The sequence below is a fragment of the Scardinius erythrophthalmus genome, assembly GCF_964197995.2.
Source record: "Scardinius erythrophthalmus genome assembly, chromosome: 17".
In the NCBI taxonomy this organism is placed as follows: domain Eukaryota; kingdom Metazoa; phylum Chordata; class Actinopteri; order Cypriniformes; family Leuciscidae; genus Scardinius; species Scardinius erythrophthalmus.
In genome coordinates, this window is record NC_138237.1 from 6,292,794 (window position 1) to 6,310,473 (window position 17,680).

General features: G+C 39.8%; 1 protein-coding gene across 3 annotated transcripts in view; it reads left to right on the forward strand.

Annotated features, from left to right (window-relative positions):
• Nucleotides 1-4,485: 4,485 nt before the first annotated feature.
• The window catches only part of sema4d (sema domain, immunoglobulin domain (Ig), transmembrane domain (TM) and short cytoplasmic domain, (semaphorin) 4D), a 61,705-nt gene continuing 48,510 nt past the window's right edge, over nt 4,486-17,680 (forward strand). For 2 of the 3 annotated variants that reach the window (XM_081391550.1, XM_081391551.1), the window contains exon 1: nt 4,486-4,627. The gene's annotated coding sequence lies outside the window, so the exon portion shown is untranslated. The other variant, XM_081391552.1, reaches the window with a different exon arrangement.

Consider the following 17,680-nt stretch of genomic DNA (forward strand, 5'->3'; position numbering starts at 1 on the left):
TATGAATTGAAAAATCAGCAGGACTGCAACTTTCGGCTTTGTAATGTTTAAAATGATTGCGTTCTGTGTAAGAGATGTTCTGTACACCGAAGTCATGTGCCAGTAAAGTCATATTTACATAATCATACAGTATGCACTCTGATAAGGATTAATGCGTTTTACTGCTGGGAAACAGCAGGATATTCAAAATGTCACATTTGAATTGCATTATTTGCATTATGAGTACAAAGGGAAATTCCAAATTGCACATATAAAAAAACCCACTGTAAGATAAAAATGCATAAAAATGTTTCATTCTTCTAACCCACCATCAATGGCAGAGTTTCTGTATATAAAACTAGTTGGACTTTCTTCACACAGGCCATGAACTCATATCAGATCTCTACTCCCTCCTGTAATTACTCTTGTGGGAGAAGAGGAAGAAGAACAACACATCTGTGCAATTATCCGTCATATCAGCGTCCTCAGAGAACGATCCCGGGGTTAAACCACCGGCAGCTGCTGCGTTCAGGAATAACAGAGGGAATCTGCTGCTGCTTCACTTGGGTCAGGTTCAAGAAGGTTAAAAAGGTTTTGCAGTGCAGGAATGCCATAGTTTACTGGTTAATATTAAAACATGCATAGTATGTCTCCATCAGCAGGACAAATAGGGCTATTTACATAATGTATTCTAGAGAAATTAATCACTGGGTTTTGCTAAGCGGGGAAAAGCACAACTGACATTGCTAATACTGATCTGAACTAACCTCTAACTTTTTAAAGACCGCAAGAAACCACATAGCAACTCCCTGGCAACCACCTAGAACATTCTGGCAACCACCTGGAACACCCCAGCAAGAACACTCTGGCAACCACTCAGAGCAACCATATAGCAAATCCCTGGCAACCACCTGGATCACCCTAACAACCACATAGCAAATCCCTGGCAACCACCTGGATCACCCTAACAACCATATAGCAAATCCCTGGCAACCACCTGGATCACCCTAACAACCACATAGCAAATCCCTGGCAACCTCACTGTCCTAGCAACTACATAGCAATGCCCTGGCAACCACCTAGAGCAGTACTGTATCCACAGAGCAACTCCCTGTCAACCCCCCTGAACACCCTGGCAGCCTCCTAGAACACTCTAACAACCACATAGTAACTCCATACCCTAGCAACCATATGGTATCTTCTTGGCAACCACCCAAAACACCCTAGCAACCACATAGCAACTCCCTGCCCAAGCAAATGCATAGTAACTCTCTGGCAACCACCTAGACTAAAAATTCAAACACATAGCAACTACTTAGATCGCCCTAACGACCATATAGCAAATCCCTGGCAACCATCTGTCGACCTCCCTGCCCTAGCAACCACATAGCAACTCCCTGGCAACCACCCAGACAATCCTAGTAACTACATACCAACGCCCTGCCAATCACCTGGAGCACTATAGCAACCACATAGCAACTCCATATACCCTAGCAACCATATGATATCTTCTTGGCAACCACCCCGAACACCCTAGCAACCATATAGCAACTCCCTGCCCAAGCAAATGCATAGCAACTCCCTGGCAACCACCTAGACTAAAAATTCAAACACATAGCAACTACTTAGATCACCCTAATGACCATATAGCGAATCCCTGGCAACCACCTGTCAACCTCCCTGCCCTAGCAACCACATAGCAACTCCCTGGCAACCACCCAGACAATCCTAGTAACTACATACCAAAGCCCTGCCAATCACCTAGAGCACTATAGCAACCACATAGCAACTCCCTGACAACAACACCCTATAGCAACACCCTGGCAGCCTCCTAGCATACCCAAGCAACCACGTACAGTATCAACTCTTTTGGCAACCACCTAGAACACCCTAGCAACCATAAAGAAACGCTGTGGTGACCTCCTAGACAAGCACAGCTCACTCAGCTTCTTCAGAAACTGTTAAAATCTAGTTGACATTAGGATTCCTGTACTGTGTACTTCATATCTATACAGGGCAGATCTGATCATACATTGTCCCTCTTACTCAGAGATGCCTCACATTCCCAGTATGTCTTTGACATACTGAACTCAGCTCAGTCATGTTTACGCTCATACTTCACGCAGCGTTACACGCAGCACTCAGAGCGTGACGTACAGGGTCACACGCAACATTCAGAGCGATTCGCCATCGGTTCAGCTGTTTTTGAGCACTTGCTCGTTTGCCACTGTTATCTGTGGAAGGAGTGCCATTACATCAGATCTCTTCTTTTAAATTCCTCCAGATCGGTAGATAACAGATAAAGCAGTTTAAAGGGTCACTCTGTGAAAGCAATTCGTAAAAACAGATGGAAACTGTTTGCACGGCTCATCAAAGTTAAATATCCAGAGCCGCTGACCTGAAACAATCAAACTAGCGCACACAAGCAACTTTATTGGCTTTATTCCTTTTTCAAAAAGAATGTGAATAATGTAAATAATGAATTAATGCAGTTTCTTTCTGTCGTTCTTTTGCCTGGTAATGAAAGACAACACTTGCTCTGTCCTCCACACTCCTGTTTTGATTCACTCCTCCATGAGCTGAAAATGTCACATAACCTTTGACCTTTTGACAAGGGCCCTTTCATTTCGTTCTTGCAGCTTGCTAGTGGCAAAAGAAAAGTTTATTTTTCCACTTTTTATTTCTTATAAACATCCACTTTGATGTCAAGGCCCATAATTTGAGATACAGAGCCCATAAACGGAGAAAGTGTCCAGGATTAAAGCAAATCTAGGTTCCAGTGTAACACGTATCCTCACATACTGAGCTTATGTAACACTATGACCACTGCTCTGCCAAAGACAACACTTTTAAATGCTTGTTACGTAAACATAATGACTCTATAGGTGCAATCACTCTATGGCCTGGTTTCACAGACAGGGCTCAGATAAAGCCACGATTAGGATTAGTTCAATTAGGACATTTCAGTAGCTTTTATAAACATGCCTTAGAAAAAAAACATATTTGAGGCTGTGTCTGAAATCGACCGTTATACCCCTAAATAGGGCGTTATTTGAGGGGACAGCCATTTGTAGTGGTGTCCGAAACCACAGTGGACATTATCAAATGAACTCATTCAATCCCATAATGCACCGCGTCAGCCCTTCCGGCGTACTCAAGTGTCCGAATTCACTCACTCGCTTGGTTTCATTCATTCCATCAAAGGGACTATATTAGTGGACTAATATAGGGAATAGTGAATGAGGGTAAAGGGGGGAGATTTCAAACACAGCATGAGTCATTGAATCCTTCACTAAACCGAGTCTTTAAAAAATGCTGATTCATTCAGTGACAAAACAATTGACTTGCTGTGTTTGAAATCACTCACGATACACTCATTCACTATTCTCTATACTCCAATATCCACGCGGGATTTCATTTGGCAACCCCGTCACAGTGCATTATGGGTATTCTCTTTAGCCATTGATTGTACATCTGTTGTACACTCGTTATTGCGGTGGATTGTGGGATTGAGTAAGTGCACTCGAGAATGTCCACTATGGTTTCGGACACCACTACAAATGGCTGCCCCCTCAAATAGTGCCCTATTTAAGGGTATAGGGGGCGATTTCGGACACAGCCACTGGCTTTATGAACGAGTCATTGAATCATTCACTCAATCGATTTGTGTAAAAACACAGAATCATTCATGAGCGAAACACCACTACTGATGTGTGATGTTCGGTTTAATCATTCCATCAACTTCTCAGAAACTGCCCAAGCTGTTGTTGCAAGTTCTAACATAGTATAGACCATATGCGCCAGAGAAACGAGGGCGCCGCCATCTTTAGAATATTGTCTTTGAACTTCCGTTTTTGCGGTCGCTCTGTAGGCCTATATTTCTATGGCATTGCTGTCCAGGAGTAATTAGCTTTTGAAGTGGATTTACTTAATGTAAAGTTAACGAAAGTTATCATGAGGATTGTAATGTTTAAAGCATATGTCTTAACAAATGTCAGTAGACCGGGAAGATTTTAAAACGAGCCGTTCATTCATAAATAAGATCGCTGTGAAAATACAGACCGGAAGTCAAAAGACAACGAGCGCAGCGCTGAAAAGGGGCGGGGCTAGCCTACATAAGGTCTATAATGTTATTTACCACATATAACAATTTTCACTAACAGTTAAAGTATTTTATATTATTATATGATATGGTATCAAGAATTAAGGTTTACATGTATTATTCTTTTTTGTTATAGGCCTATCACATAAAATGATTTGTTGTATCGAGTTTTTTTTTTTCTAAAAACATAAAATCTCCAATTTTTTTAAACACAACTGGGTTAAAAAATAATCAAATCAAACATTTATCAAATAAAAATAAAATCGAAAAAAAATAAAATGTATATTAACAAAACCAACTTATTCTATAGTCGTTTATCTCTCTCTCTCTCTCTCTCTCTCTCTCTCTCTCTCTCTCTCTCTCTCTCTCTCTCTCTCTCTCTCTCTCTCTCTCTCTCTCACACACACACACACACACGAACACAAACATTGCTGAGAGGGAGAAGCGCGTCAGGTCACGGCATCAGCTCTCACAAACTCTTTAAACTTTAAACGTTTAACCCGCGCGCGGAGGACCGGAACCCTTCCTTCTTCTCCACGCGCCCGGGTGAGTGTCTGTGCGGGATTCAGTCGCAGTGTGTGTGTGTGTGTATGTCCAGGTTTTGAGGATTGTTGTTCTCCGGTTTCTATGGACTCTGGTCTCGAGAGGTTTTAGGACTTTGAGCTGCACTTGTTCCTCCGCGGCTGGATCATTTACAGCAGGTTTCTTTCTCCTCTATACGACTAAACATTCCAGTTTCACCGTATACCGCTGTTTGTTCGCGTTTAGTGGCGGGTTAGTGTTTCTTTGTATTTGGTTCAGAAACAACCGAACAAAAGGAAAGTATTTGCTCTTTAAAATATCAAATGCTCATTGGCTGACAGCGACTCTGTCGTCTTCTGTCGCTCCCTTTTAGTTGTTTGTTTGCACAAGTTAATTCAAACTGGGTTAACCTGCACGTTTAGTGCTGTTTAGTTTAGTTTAATTGTGTTTTTTAATGTTAGTCTGGCATTTTAGGGTCATGTAGAGGTCTGCAGTCAAACTCGCATAAATTATCCCAGACTTTTCATCTAAACAACAAAAGAGTCTTCTAGCTCAAATGAGACCACAACAGATTTTTTTTCTTTGTGCTTTTTTTAGTTGAGAACTAGTCAAGGTTGTGTTTAGTTGTACAAACTTCCTATATAATCAATGCAACTGTATTTGGTGACGACATCATTTTCAACATCAAAATTTAGGTTAAAGTTTGTGTGAGGTGAAGTTTTAATCACCCTTTTGTTGTTTTGTAGTTTAATTTAAATGGTCATGTGTTATGAATGATATGCATGGAAATAAAAGTAATATAGTACAATTTTACATGCAGTCTCTCAGTTAATAATAGGAGTTTATAATTGCATGTAGTTTAAACATTAAAGCAACTCTAAGCAGACATAGAGTATTTTTCAACACAGTTAATTCATCTTTTTCAGCTTGTTTCTGTTGCATGTGCTCATTTTTAAACTGCATAAATCTTCATGTAGTTTTTAAAAGATGTTTGGAGACTCTTTAGTCTCTCAGATAGGAGTCTGAAGGCTGGCTAAAATAGAAGCAAGGTAAAAGTGTCTGCTAAGTGGAAGAATATAGCTTGACATGAACTGTTGGCTCTCAGCGGAGGGTTATCATTCAGACAGTGCCTTTGTGTCCATGACCTCTTGACCCCTAATGCCTAAAAACTGACCCTTGAAATGATAGAATTTATTCTTTGCTTCAGGGACTACTTTGTCTTTTGCTGTAAAACATGTGTAAAAGCACATGATGCTGTTATTAAAACATAAAAAGGATTCTTATGCTAGAACTAAGTCTTAAGTTTAGCATCAGGTTGATTTGTTTTCCCCATCAATATAGAGTTGGGCTATGTTCAGAATAGCAAACCCTACTTGTACTTGTGTTTTTGCATTTTACAATTATTCATTTAGCAGTATTTATGCATGTAATACAGATCACCTACAGCATGTGATTGGATTATTTGACCGAATTATAAATTCTGTTGGATATATAAGGTCTAACTTAATCTGCATACATACAGTATATACTCATATGGCAATAGTAGCCCATATATAGCAAGATCACAACAGTTTGATTGTTTATATCATCACAAAATTAAACGATATTGTTGCCCAGCTCAAATCTGCTAAATGCAACTATAAGGCATGAAAATATTAATATTAACATCAACATCAGGATTTTCTGTAAAGCTGCTTTTGAAATGTCATGAGGTCATGTGACAACAATGTAGCTTACTATTATTTGAAATGCCTGTGTGCTGTTTCACACACTACTTTTTAAAAATAGTAGGCTGTGTATACACACACAGTGCAGTAAGCTAGTATTTTATTCCGAATATAGCCTTGATCTTTGCATGTGCTGTAATAATTAGAGCAGATGCCGGTACTCGCCGATGGGTTCATTGATGTTAAATTAGTCCCTCGGGACATTTTTAATGAGGTAATGATCTTATGAGTGGGTCATATACCGTATGTTAATCTGAACATGGATTGTGTCGATAGTCCAGCCAGACAATGACCCGCCTTCATGGCTGAACACGATAGAATCATGTAACCCAGATGAGTTGGCGCCGGGTCAGACCGGTACCCAATATCCCTGTGAACCGAACACCAGTGGCCCGTCGATGAACAGAACCGGCCTTTCAGAACAAAACCTACGAGATTCAGACTGATTTACATTCAAGTGTTGTTTTAAAGGGATAGTTCACCTTTTCAACATTGAATTTCAATGATGAATTTAAATTTTTGTGTGAACGGACTCTTTAATGATTTGAATTTGGACAGATTGATTCATCCTGGATTAAAAATCAATGCAGCGATTGACCTTTAGGCTTGCTTTGAAGCGATAGCAGGGGTCTCTCATTAGTAATCTAGTGAAATGCGACCTGATCCGAACCCTACATCGATGCCCTAACCGCTCTCCGACCCTGTTTTAATGCTCCGTCCACATTGTGGATGCTGAAAAAGACTCGTCCACGGCACATAATGTTCCTTCACTCTAAGAAACCGCACAAAAGTGCCACTCTAGAGTCTGTGAGCCGAACACAGTCGTGCTTTGTGTCCCTCTGCCAACATCCCTACATCTCCCAGAGGAGTGTGGAGAGAAGGATCTGGACTGATAGGAGGACGCCCTTATTCTGTTACCTTTCTGGATACTAATTACCCCTCTAATCTGACCCCAGGCTGGTTTATGCTGCCCCCGACACCTGCACAGGTCTCAGAGCAGTCACAGGGTTTCTTCAGATAGCTTCTTCTCTTGAAAACACACAGTGATAAGCAATGCTTGGTGATCGATAACAGGTCTGAATAATAATGATGCCCCGGGGCCAGTGAGAGCGTTATGGTCCAGTTGACAGGCTAATACTGTGTTGTCACTACATCTTCCCTTAATTGTCATGCATATGCATTTTTATGCCTTGCAAAATTAAATAATTAGTTTGGTATAATGCATTGAGTGTTGTTGTGGGGAGCAGTGCTATTTTAGCATTATTTATATAAGTATGTTAATATTTTCAATTAGCTTCTTTTTTATATATATTTTCAGGTTTCAAATTTAATTTTACTTTAAGTTTAGTCATTTTATGTGCTTTTTGTCATTTTCGGTATAGTATCGAATATCGGTGTCGGCATAGTATTGAATATCGACTCCATATCGCTGTCGGCCGATATATGATCAGTTTTAATGTTATCGTTATCGGTCCGATAAGAGAATTTGTACAGTATATTAAAACTGATAGTGATATATAATGGATTATTTCCTTCAGCTGAGACACTTCAGATTCACACTGTTCGCTGTGATGTTTTAAATCGCTTGAAATATGATTGGAATCACTTCAAAAGGAAAATGCAGTTAAGTGCAACATGTGCAGCGCAAGTCTGTTATATCGGCTACATAATTGCAATCAGTCTCTCAAAAATTATATAAAAATTTGGATTTAGATTTATCGGTCAACATATTGGTTATCAGCTTTCATGTAGAAAGTGTTATCGGTATCGGTCAACATTTTTATATCGGTGCATCCCTAAAAAAAATATATTTATTTCAGCTTTAGTGATGTTTTAGTCATTTTAGTACTTTAACTTAGACTTTTTATTTCTCATTTTTGTTAGAAAATGTTTTCAAGTATGTTTATACATGGATATCATGAAGTTACACTACATAACTTGCAGCTATTATTGCAAAATAGAAGTTCACTGTAAAAAAAAGAAAAACTGCCAGCTGTGGTTGCCAGAATAATTCTGTAAAAATATAGTAAAAATTTAAACATATTTACAGAACAACATGTAGATTTTACGCTTTAAAACTGTAATTTACACACACACAAAAAGCCCAAAAACATTTTAAACCGGTGAATCCAACAGCATATGTACAACCGATAACAACAAAAAAACTAAGAAACATAATAAATACAATTAAAAATCATCAAATGTGAAATGTCACAGAGGCAACTCGGTATACGGCTTTTCACTGTAAATTATAAGATGATTTGTTCTTTATACTTAAAAAAATGGTACTTTTAATAGTATTTCACTGTAAAATTACACAAAATGTAAGGTTAGATCTATTTTAGTACTAAATAAATGTTTTCTGTGTGAATATATGTTAAAAATGTAATTTATTCCTGTGATGCAAAGCTGATTTTCAGCATCATTTCTCCAGTCTTCAGTGTCACATGATCCTTCAGAAATCAGTCTAAAGTGCTGAACATTTCTTCTCATTATCATTGTTGATCAGTTGTGCTGCTTCATATTTTCGTGGAATCCGAGATACATTTTTTCAGGATTTTTGGATGAATAGAAAGAAATTTATTTGAAATAGAATATTTTGTGACATTATTCACTGTCATTTTTAAACGTGTCTTTAAATAAGAGACCGATGAGCTAATCAGTCATTTGATGAAATTATTATAAAGACAATATTTTTTTTATTTGTTTCATAACAACATGCATTTATGAATCATTCACAGTGAAACCAGAAACAAAAGTAAATGGGGTAAATTTGGATTTCAAGTTGACTCCATGGAGAGTCACAAGACTCATGTGGGATGGTCATTTTTAATCTCGGATAACTAAACCAGCCTCATTCCAGAGATAATCGATTTATTGGCTGATGGGAAGGCCATTCTGCTGTTTGGAAGCGTCTCCCTGCTGAATGGATTCATTGTGTCGGATTGACTTGATTTCTCTTGCGTGCCACGAGTTATCGGACACGGATGTCGTTTCAGACCAGATAACACTAACGCCATGCAGCAAAAAAAACAAATTCTTCCTTGGGAAACGATAATGATTAGCCTAATCCCTATTTGCATTTACAGCAGTGTTCTCAATTTTATACGTGTTTTTATTAAATGCAAATGTTTTCTGGGTGGTTTAGGGAGTGAAACAAGAATTTTCCGAGATTAAATATTTCTGAAGGGAGTGTTTGAGAAGAAACAAACAGTTGTGTGGAGGAGAGAGCAGTCAGCGCTTTAAAAGTGCATGGGCTTGTGCTAATTATATTGTGTTCAATCAAGACTGGGGCCATATTCTACATCCCTGTAATATTTTACTTTTCTCCCTGAAGCTAGTCAAGCTCTCTTGCACCAAAGCAGTCGTAATTTAGTTTAACATGATCATTTTCCGCCCTCTCTTTGACCTTCTCAACTTGCAAGCTCTATTCCAGCTCTGCTCCAAACTACAGCTCTCAAATCTCATTTGCACTTACTTTCAGTGAACAATATGTCATATTGTGATCATGCACAGAGTGATTGTGAATTTGCAAATGCAGTTCAGACTTTAAAGGAACACACCGACTTTTTGGGACTTTAGCTTATTCACTGTATCCCCCAGAGTTAGATAAGTCCATACACACCCTTCTCATCTCCATGCGTGCCGTAACTCTGTCTGACGCACCCACCGCTAGCCTAGCTTAGCACAAAGACTGGAGGTAAATGGCTCCAGCTAGCATACTAATCCCAATAAGTGACAAAATAACGCCAACAATTTCCTACGATTAGAAGTTGGCTGTGTCTCATGTGACCTTGTTATTTGTACACGCTGTGACTATACAAATCACAACATGTAAATAGGAAAATGTTGGCGTTATTTTGTCTCTTATTGGGAGCAATATGCTAGCTGGAGCCATTTACCTCCAGTCTTTGTGCTAAGCTAGGCTAGCGGTGGGTGCGTCAGACAGAGTTACGGCACGCACGGAGATGAGAAGGGTATGTATGGACTTATCTAACTCTGGGGGATACGGTGAATAAGCTAAAGTCCCAAAAAGTCGGCGTGTTCCTTTAAAACTGTGATGGAGGGAAAAATATTCAGAAAATAATGTAAAGGCTCTTCCCCAAATAAAACTCTTAAATGCCTTCAGAAGACTTGAAATATAATATTTTTTGATGCTCTTTTGAAGGAAATACTATTCCAGTGTTCCTACCTCAAACATTCATGTTTCATTCAATGTCTTACTTGTCATTTCTTTGTAATTATTCGTGAAATTTACCTGCAATTTGTGAGCGAAAATGGTTTCAAAGTAAATACTACATCAGAATTTTTTGTTCAGTGTAGTGCACTCCTCAATTGGAGTTTTTAATGGTACTTTTATTATTTTTATTAATATAATAATTGTTTGTCCTTTTAGGAGTTTTACAGCACCAGAAGGAGCTTTGAATTGTGAATGTTAGAGTATGTGTACAAACTACAAACTCTTATTTGAAAAGACCTGTTTTTCATCGAATTTGGTGAAAGCTTTGGCAGGATCTGTATCTGTGCTTCTGTTTTACGAGAATCCTGTGACTCTCTGATGGTGTGAACCCATGTGTGATGATGTTACCGTAAACACACACTCAAATACAAACAACATCTACCCTAGTGCACTGACTCATGGTCATTCAGGCTGATCGGGGTTCATCGTGTTCTGTAGTGTTGTTACATTGTAACATTATCCAGGGTTTTGTTGAGTGCAACATCCTTAAAGTGCCCCTATTATGATCTTTTTTGAAGTTTGCTCATTTTTTTTGTAGGTAAGGCAAGTTTATTTATATAGTACATTTCATACACTATGGCAATTCAAAGTGCTTCACAAAATAAAAACAAGAAAAATTAAATCAGTTATAAAAGAAATGAAAAGAGATACGGTACAGTTATAAAATGAATTAAAAGAGTAAAAAGATAACACATAGATAAACTTCTCATCTGGGAAAACTGGTGTATCGTGTTTTTCACAGATTTTCCCTGAGTATCAGTCTGTGGTGTTCTTTAGTCTCCTACAACAGGTTTAGATTACATGCATCCAAGGTCAAAAAACACTTTTTTAGCATCAGCTCTTTTCTCACAGTGTCTGAAACGGTTCGTTTGAAGATTCACGCTTTAAACCCCTCCTTTCCGTGAGCCTGCTCTGCTCTGATTGGTCAGATGGCCCAGTCTGTTCTGTTGTGATTGGTCAGATGGCTCAGTCTATTGTGATTGGTCTACTCTGCTCTGATTGGTCAGATGGCCCAGGCTGTTCTGTTGTGATTGGTCAGATGACTGAGTCCGTTGTGATTGGTCTACTCTGCTCTGATTGATCAGATGGCTCAGTCTGTTGTGATTGGTCTACTCTGCTCTGATTGGTCAGATGGCTCAGTCTGTTGTGATTGGTCTACTCTGCTCTGATTGGTCAGATGGCTCAGTCTGTTGTGATTGGTCTACTCTGCTCTGATTGGTCAGATGGCTCAGTCCGTTGTGATTGGTCTACGCTGCTCTGATTGGTCAGATGGCTCAGTCTGTTGTGATTGGTCTACTCTGCTCTGATTGGTCAGATGGCTCAGTCTGTTGTGATTGGTGTACTCTGCTCTGATTGGTCAGTTGGCCCAGTCTGTTGTGATTGGTCTACGCTGCTCTGATTGGTCAGATGGCTCAGTCCGTTGTGATTGGTCTACTCTGCTCTGATTGGTTAGATGGCTCAGTCCGTTGTGATTGGTCTACTCTGCTCTGATTGGTCAGATGACTGAGTCCGTTGTGATTGGTCTACTCTGCTCTGATTGATCAGATGGCTCAGTCTGTTGTGATTGGTCTACTCTGCTCTGATTGGTCAGATGGCTCAGTCTGTTGTGATTGGTCTACTCTGCTCTGATTGGTCAGATGGCTCAGTCTGTTGTGATTGGTCTACTCTGCTCTGATTTGTCAGATGGCTCAGTCCGTTGTGATTGGTCTACGCTGCTCTGATTGGTCAGATGGCTCAGTCTGTTGTGATTGGTGTACTCTGCTCTGATTGGTCAGATGGCTCAGTCTGTTGTGATTGGTCTACTCTGCTCTGATTGGTCAGATGGCTCAGTCCGTTGTGATTGGTCTACGCTGCTCTGATTGGTCAGATGGCTCAGTCCGTTGTGATTGGTCTACTCTGCTCTGATTGGTTAGATGGCTCAGTCCGTTGTGATTGGTCTACTCTGCTCTGATTGGTCAGATGGCTCAGTCCGTTGTGATTGGTCTACTCTGTAGAGTTCTCAACGGGTCGGGTCGGCCCGACAAACCCGACGGGACCCGCGGGTTCGGGCCGGGTTCGGGTCGAAAATATAATCAAATGACTCGGGTCGGGTCGGACCTCGGGCTTAATCTTTTCCGCTCAAAAAATAAATAAAACATTTATTAATCATCGCTGCTGTTGACCGTAAAGAAAGTCTGGCTGCTGCGTGTAACGTGCATCATGGAGAGGGGCGGGGCAGACCACATTCTCTGGGCAGACCTGACGCCGCTGCGTGCACGCCTTTAGCTTGGAGAAGAAGATGGAGTGAGGAGTAAACTTGCCGCAGGTGAATTCACCGCCGCTACTACAGCCTATTTATATATTTAAAGTTTATTGTTTCAGTTGTTTGTATTGTTTGTATTGTTAAAAGGTGTGAACATTAAAGGTTGATTTGAATTCCCGTCTGCTGGTCATGATAATACGTTTATGAGAGAGAAAAAAAATCCGACGCGGCGTCGGGCCGCGGGTCGGGTTCGGGCAGATAATTCATGTTTATGTGTCGGGTTACATCGGGTCCGGGCTTTAAAAGCCACGGGCCGGGTCGGGTCGGGTCGGGTTTTAATTTTTAGGCCCGTTGAGAACTCTACTACTCTGCTCTGATTGGTCTGATGGCTCAGTCTGTTGTGATTGGTCTACTCTGCTCTGATTGGTCAGATGGCTCAGCCAGTCAGTTGTGATTGGTCTACTCTGCTCTGATTGGTCAGATGGCTCAGTCTGTTGTGATTGGTCTACTCTGCTCTGATTGGTCAGATGGCTCAGTCTGTTGTGATTGGTCTACTCTGCTCTGATTGGTCAGATGGCTCAGTCTGTTGTGATTGGTATACTCTGCTCTGATTGGTCAGATGGCTCAGTCCGTTGTGAGACAATAACTTATTTGTTGTGCACTTTGATCTTTAAAACTTTGCAGACCTTTTACCTTCACAAACAGCTATATTACACACTGCAGACTTTAATGTGAATGTGTCAATGCATATTTGCATTTGCATTGAAAACAGAATTGTCTTGCTCATTTGTAATGTTTGCTGTAGACATACTATCTCAACTCAAACTTCCCAGTCCATTCAACACATTTTTGTAGTTTTGCAGCTTTGTACTTCTCAATAAGATGTCTATTTTTTGGAGGCTTATTTTATTGCAGAGCTGATGTCATTTCAATGGTACACCAATCTCTTTAAAATCACAATCTGTGTTCGTTCTTCCAGAAAGGTAGTTTCGTAGAGTGAAGTTATTAATTCAAACCGAGCCAGCAGGTACAAAGACAAGCTAATTAAATTTGGAAAATGATTGGCGTGTAGATGAGAATCACAGTTAAACTAATGTACATGCACAATTTCTTTTTCAATGCATGACTTTTGTCATTCTTTCATAATGCCCCCGAATTATCTGATGTAAAGCAACATAAAAATCTTTGCAATTAAAAAGGCTTTGAATTTGATGAAATTCAAAAGATGCACGATATAGAAATTTGATTGATAACCAATTATATATATATATAGTTAACTTGTTTTTTAATAAAATGCATAAAAAAAAGAATGTATTATATTAAAATAATTGTATTATGGAAAAAACGTTGTGCACAACTACGATATTTACATTGAACTTTACATGCTTGAATTAAAATTATATTTTAATGTTTGATAGAAACAACTGATATCTTTAGAGCTTTTCTATACTTGCCATACTGTTTCAATTGCAAAGGAAATAAGTGCAGATATCTGCTTCAGATATGAATAATTTATTTAAAAATGTGTTAGTGATATTGTGCATCTGGCATCTCTAATCAAAAACCCTGTGCTCGGCTAATGTGAACATTTATCTTGCAAATGCAGATCATCTGATGACCGAGCACATGCATCACATGGTCTTCAGACTCGTGCTGGACAACCAATTGCTAAATTCACACAGAGCAGCTTGTGAGATCAGTTTAGGTTTTGCGTTCTGATCAGTTGTCGTCCCTAGTGTAGTGGTTAAATTTAGGATAGAAATGCGATAAGTGTGGATCATCTTGAAACCAGAACTCTTCCCAACCCTGGTGAAGAGCCGACTGGTCTGTGTCGCTGTGTTATGGACACACTCTGACCCTGTAAACAATAGAAGACTCACACACTGACCCAGCCCCCTCTGTGCATTAATTATATTCTGCTGTCAGCAATCTCAAGTGTGCTCTGCTCTCACACACACACACACACACACACACACACACACACACACACACACACACACACACACACACACACACACACACACACACACACACACACACACACACACACACACACACACAAATGCATGCAGTTGCCCCAGCTGATCTGCCGTTATTGTTTTGCACCTGTCACAGCAGTACTTCAAACTGTGTGTGTGTGTGTGTGTGTGTGTGTGTGAGAATGTTATAATCTGACATTAATTGTTGCTTTGACGGGGTGGATTCTGAGGTTAAACCGTCTTGATTTGGGTGCTTTTTTTTTTTTGCATGGTTTTTGACATTCTGCATGCTTTTCTCAGAGAGAGAGAGAGAGAGAGAGAGAGAGAGAGAGAGAGACAGAGAGAGAAGGAAGGAAAGGGGGAGGTTTGAATGTCTTTTCATCTCCGTTTGCTCGTGTTCAGACCTCCACAGCCAGACAGAACCATCAACCTTTATGACACCCAGAAAATTGCAGATTTACTCTAAATTATACACACGTCTGAAAGGAAACCGACACGTATGAGACCAGCGGACACACTGAAATGATTCCCGCTTGGTTTTGTTGCATCTTTGTGGATTTTGTGGTTGTCCTCCCTGAGCTCCAGAGCGTCTGACCGGCACTCGGTGAGTTTAAGGAACGTCTCGTATTTTTTTGGGATGTTATTGGATGCATATTGCCAATTTTAATAACATATAGAGTAGACAATATCAGTTGATTTTATAGTTTTTCTTTTCGTGGTTGTTTTCTCTGAGCTTCAGAGCGTCTTTACCAACACTTGGTGGGTTTAAGTAACATTTTTTATGTTATTAGGTGGTTGTGCTTTATAGGTTTTTCTGTTGGTTGTTTAGCTGTAGGTTTTGTTTTTAAAGTGTGCTTCTTTTTTGCATGCTGCTGTATCATCGCTAATACAATTTCTCATATTAAAGATTATTATATTTACATGCATATCACATATGCACATTCATTATTCCACAAACTCCAAACGAATCAGAAACACCACCTGCAAAAGCCTAACATTGTGTTAGCAAGATTAGCAGAAAACATAAAGATATCTAGTCTTGTATTGTCTGTGAATTCCTCCTGACAGGCTTTAGGAAGGTGTAGTTTAGTTGTGGCTTTTGGCACGTGTCCGTATGTCTCCTTCAGCCGTGATCAAATGCATATTTAAACCTCCACTGTAAGCAGTGTTTTCTCTCTTCATGTGTGTGTGTGTGTGTGTGTGTGTGTGTGTGTGTGTGTGTGTGTGTGTGTGAGAGCCTTCCGTAGCAGCATTGTGAGATCAAAGTGCACACACACACACAGCGTTTCAAGACACATCTGTCTGATTTCAAAGTGGGCTCATGCATCCCTTTAGAGTGGACACTGTATGTGTGTTTTTTAGTGTCAAAATAAAAGTCCCACTCCTGACACATCGGCCAAACAGAGAAACTTTTCGGCCAGTGCCGATAATCAAAAAATATCGGCCGATATATCGGTCTTGGCACTATTCCGGTTGACCACTAGCAAACCTTGGTCGACGTTTTCTTTGAGGAATCATTCATGTCTGAAGCACAAACGCTGCAGGACGATGCGCACATTAGAGGTTCGATCACATAATAGTGATGCTAGACTTGGCAAACTTAGATCTGTGCATTCGGTCTTAAAGTGACAACAGCCTAATAAACCTGCTGTCATTAATGTTAATCAAACAACAAAAGACAGAGAAAATCACTCACTGCTCTTAAATGAATCACTTTTGAATCTTTAATTCACTCAGTGAAGAATATGCATCGTATTATATTTTTATATTTGATTATACAATGTCTGTAGTATTTCTCACTACATGTTAAATAAAACTTTTATGCTAAACTACAGTACTAAAAGTTTTCGGCAGACTCAAGTGTGTGGAAACTGAACACACATCTGTATACGTCACAGATCCCTCAATATCAAAATGAGTCTTTTTTTAATTATATTTTTAGCTTAATTAAATAAATGCTTTGTTCATAATAAAGAGGATGTTTTAAGCTATGAAACTTGAAGTATGTTTTAATGGTACAAAAACCACTTATATGTCAAATAAATCAAGGCAAATTTTATTTCTCGTGTCATGAGCCCTATAAGTTTTAGCAAGTTTCTATTTCAGAGAGAAACCCTGGTTGCAACCTTTTTGAAAAAGGAATCAAGTTTTAGACGTGAATGTAGTGGCGCCTTGTAAATGGATACCTTTACAATGCATATGGGATCTATTGGGAGAATTTGATTATGGCTTGTGTTTTCCGTCTGCTTGCAGATTTAAACCCCTGGTTGAAGCACCTCAGGTTCTTGGAATCATTGTTGAGGAATGTCATACCCTCATTGGAAACTTCTGGAAATATAACAATTGGGTCGTATTGTGGAAACCCAGAGAACTGGAACGCTTGCGTATCATAAATGTTCCATTCCGAGCGTCTCTTCATTCCTGAAGCAGTTCATTAACGGATCAAATAAGCATTTGACCTTTAGTGGCCCGTTGCATTCTGGGAGAACCCTACTGGGATCGATGAGACGGTCGTAACCGCCCGTCACGTTTGGGTAATTAGCTGCCATTGTTCTGAGGTGAGAAGGAATTTGTGTCTGTATAGAAATCCAGCGTTGTTTCCAAACCATTGGTTCAAAGCGGAGATGTTGACACATGCAAATGAGCAAGAATGTTGCGATGCGTAATTGTCAGAACATCTCAATTAATCCCTGATGGTCCGTTCTTTGTGTACTCTGATGGTTGTACCTATATGCTAAACTGTGATTTACAGTGTCAGCCTTGCAATCACCGTTAGTGTCTTTGTGCGGTTCTGTTGTGGGTTTCATGAACCCTAATGAGGAGAAGTGGGCTAGACGACTGCCATACGCTTGTCTCCCAGAGGACTTCAGTGATGTCTCAGACGCGAGC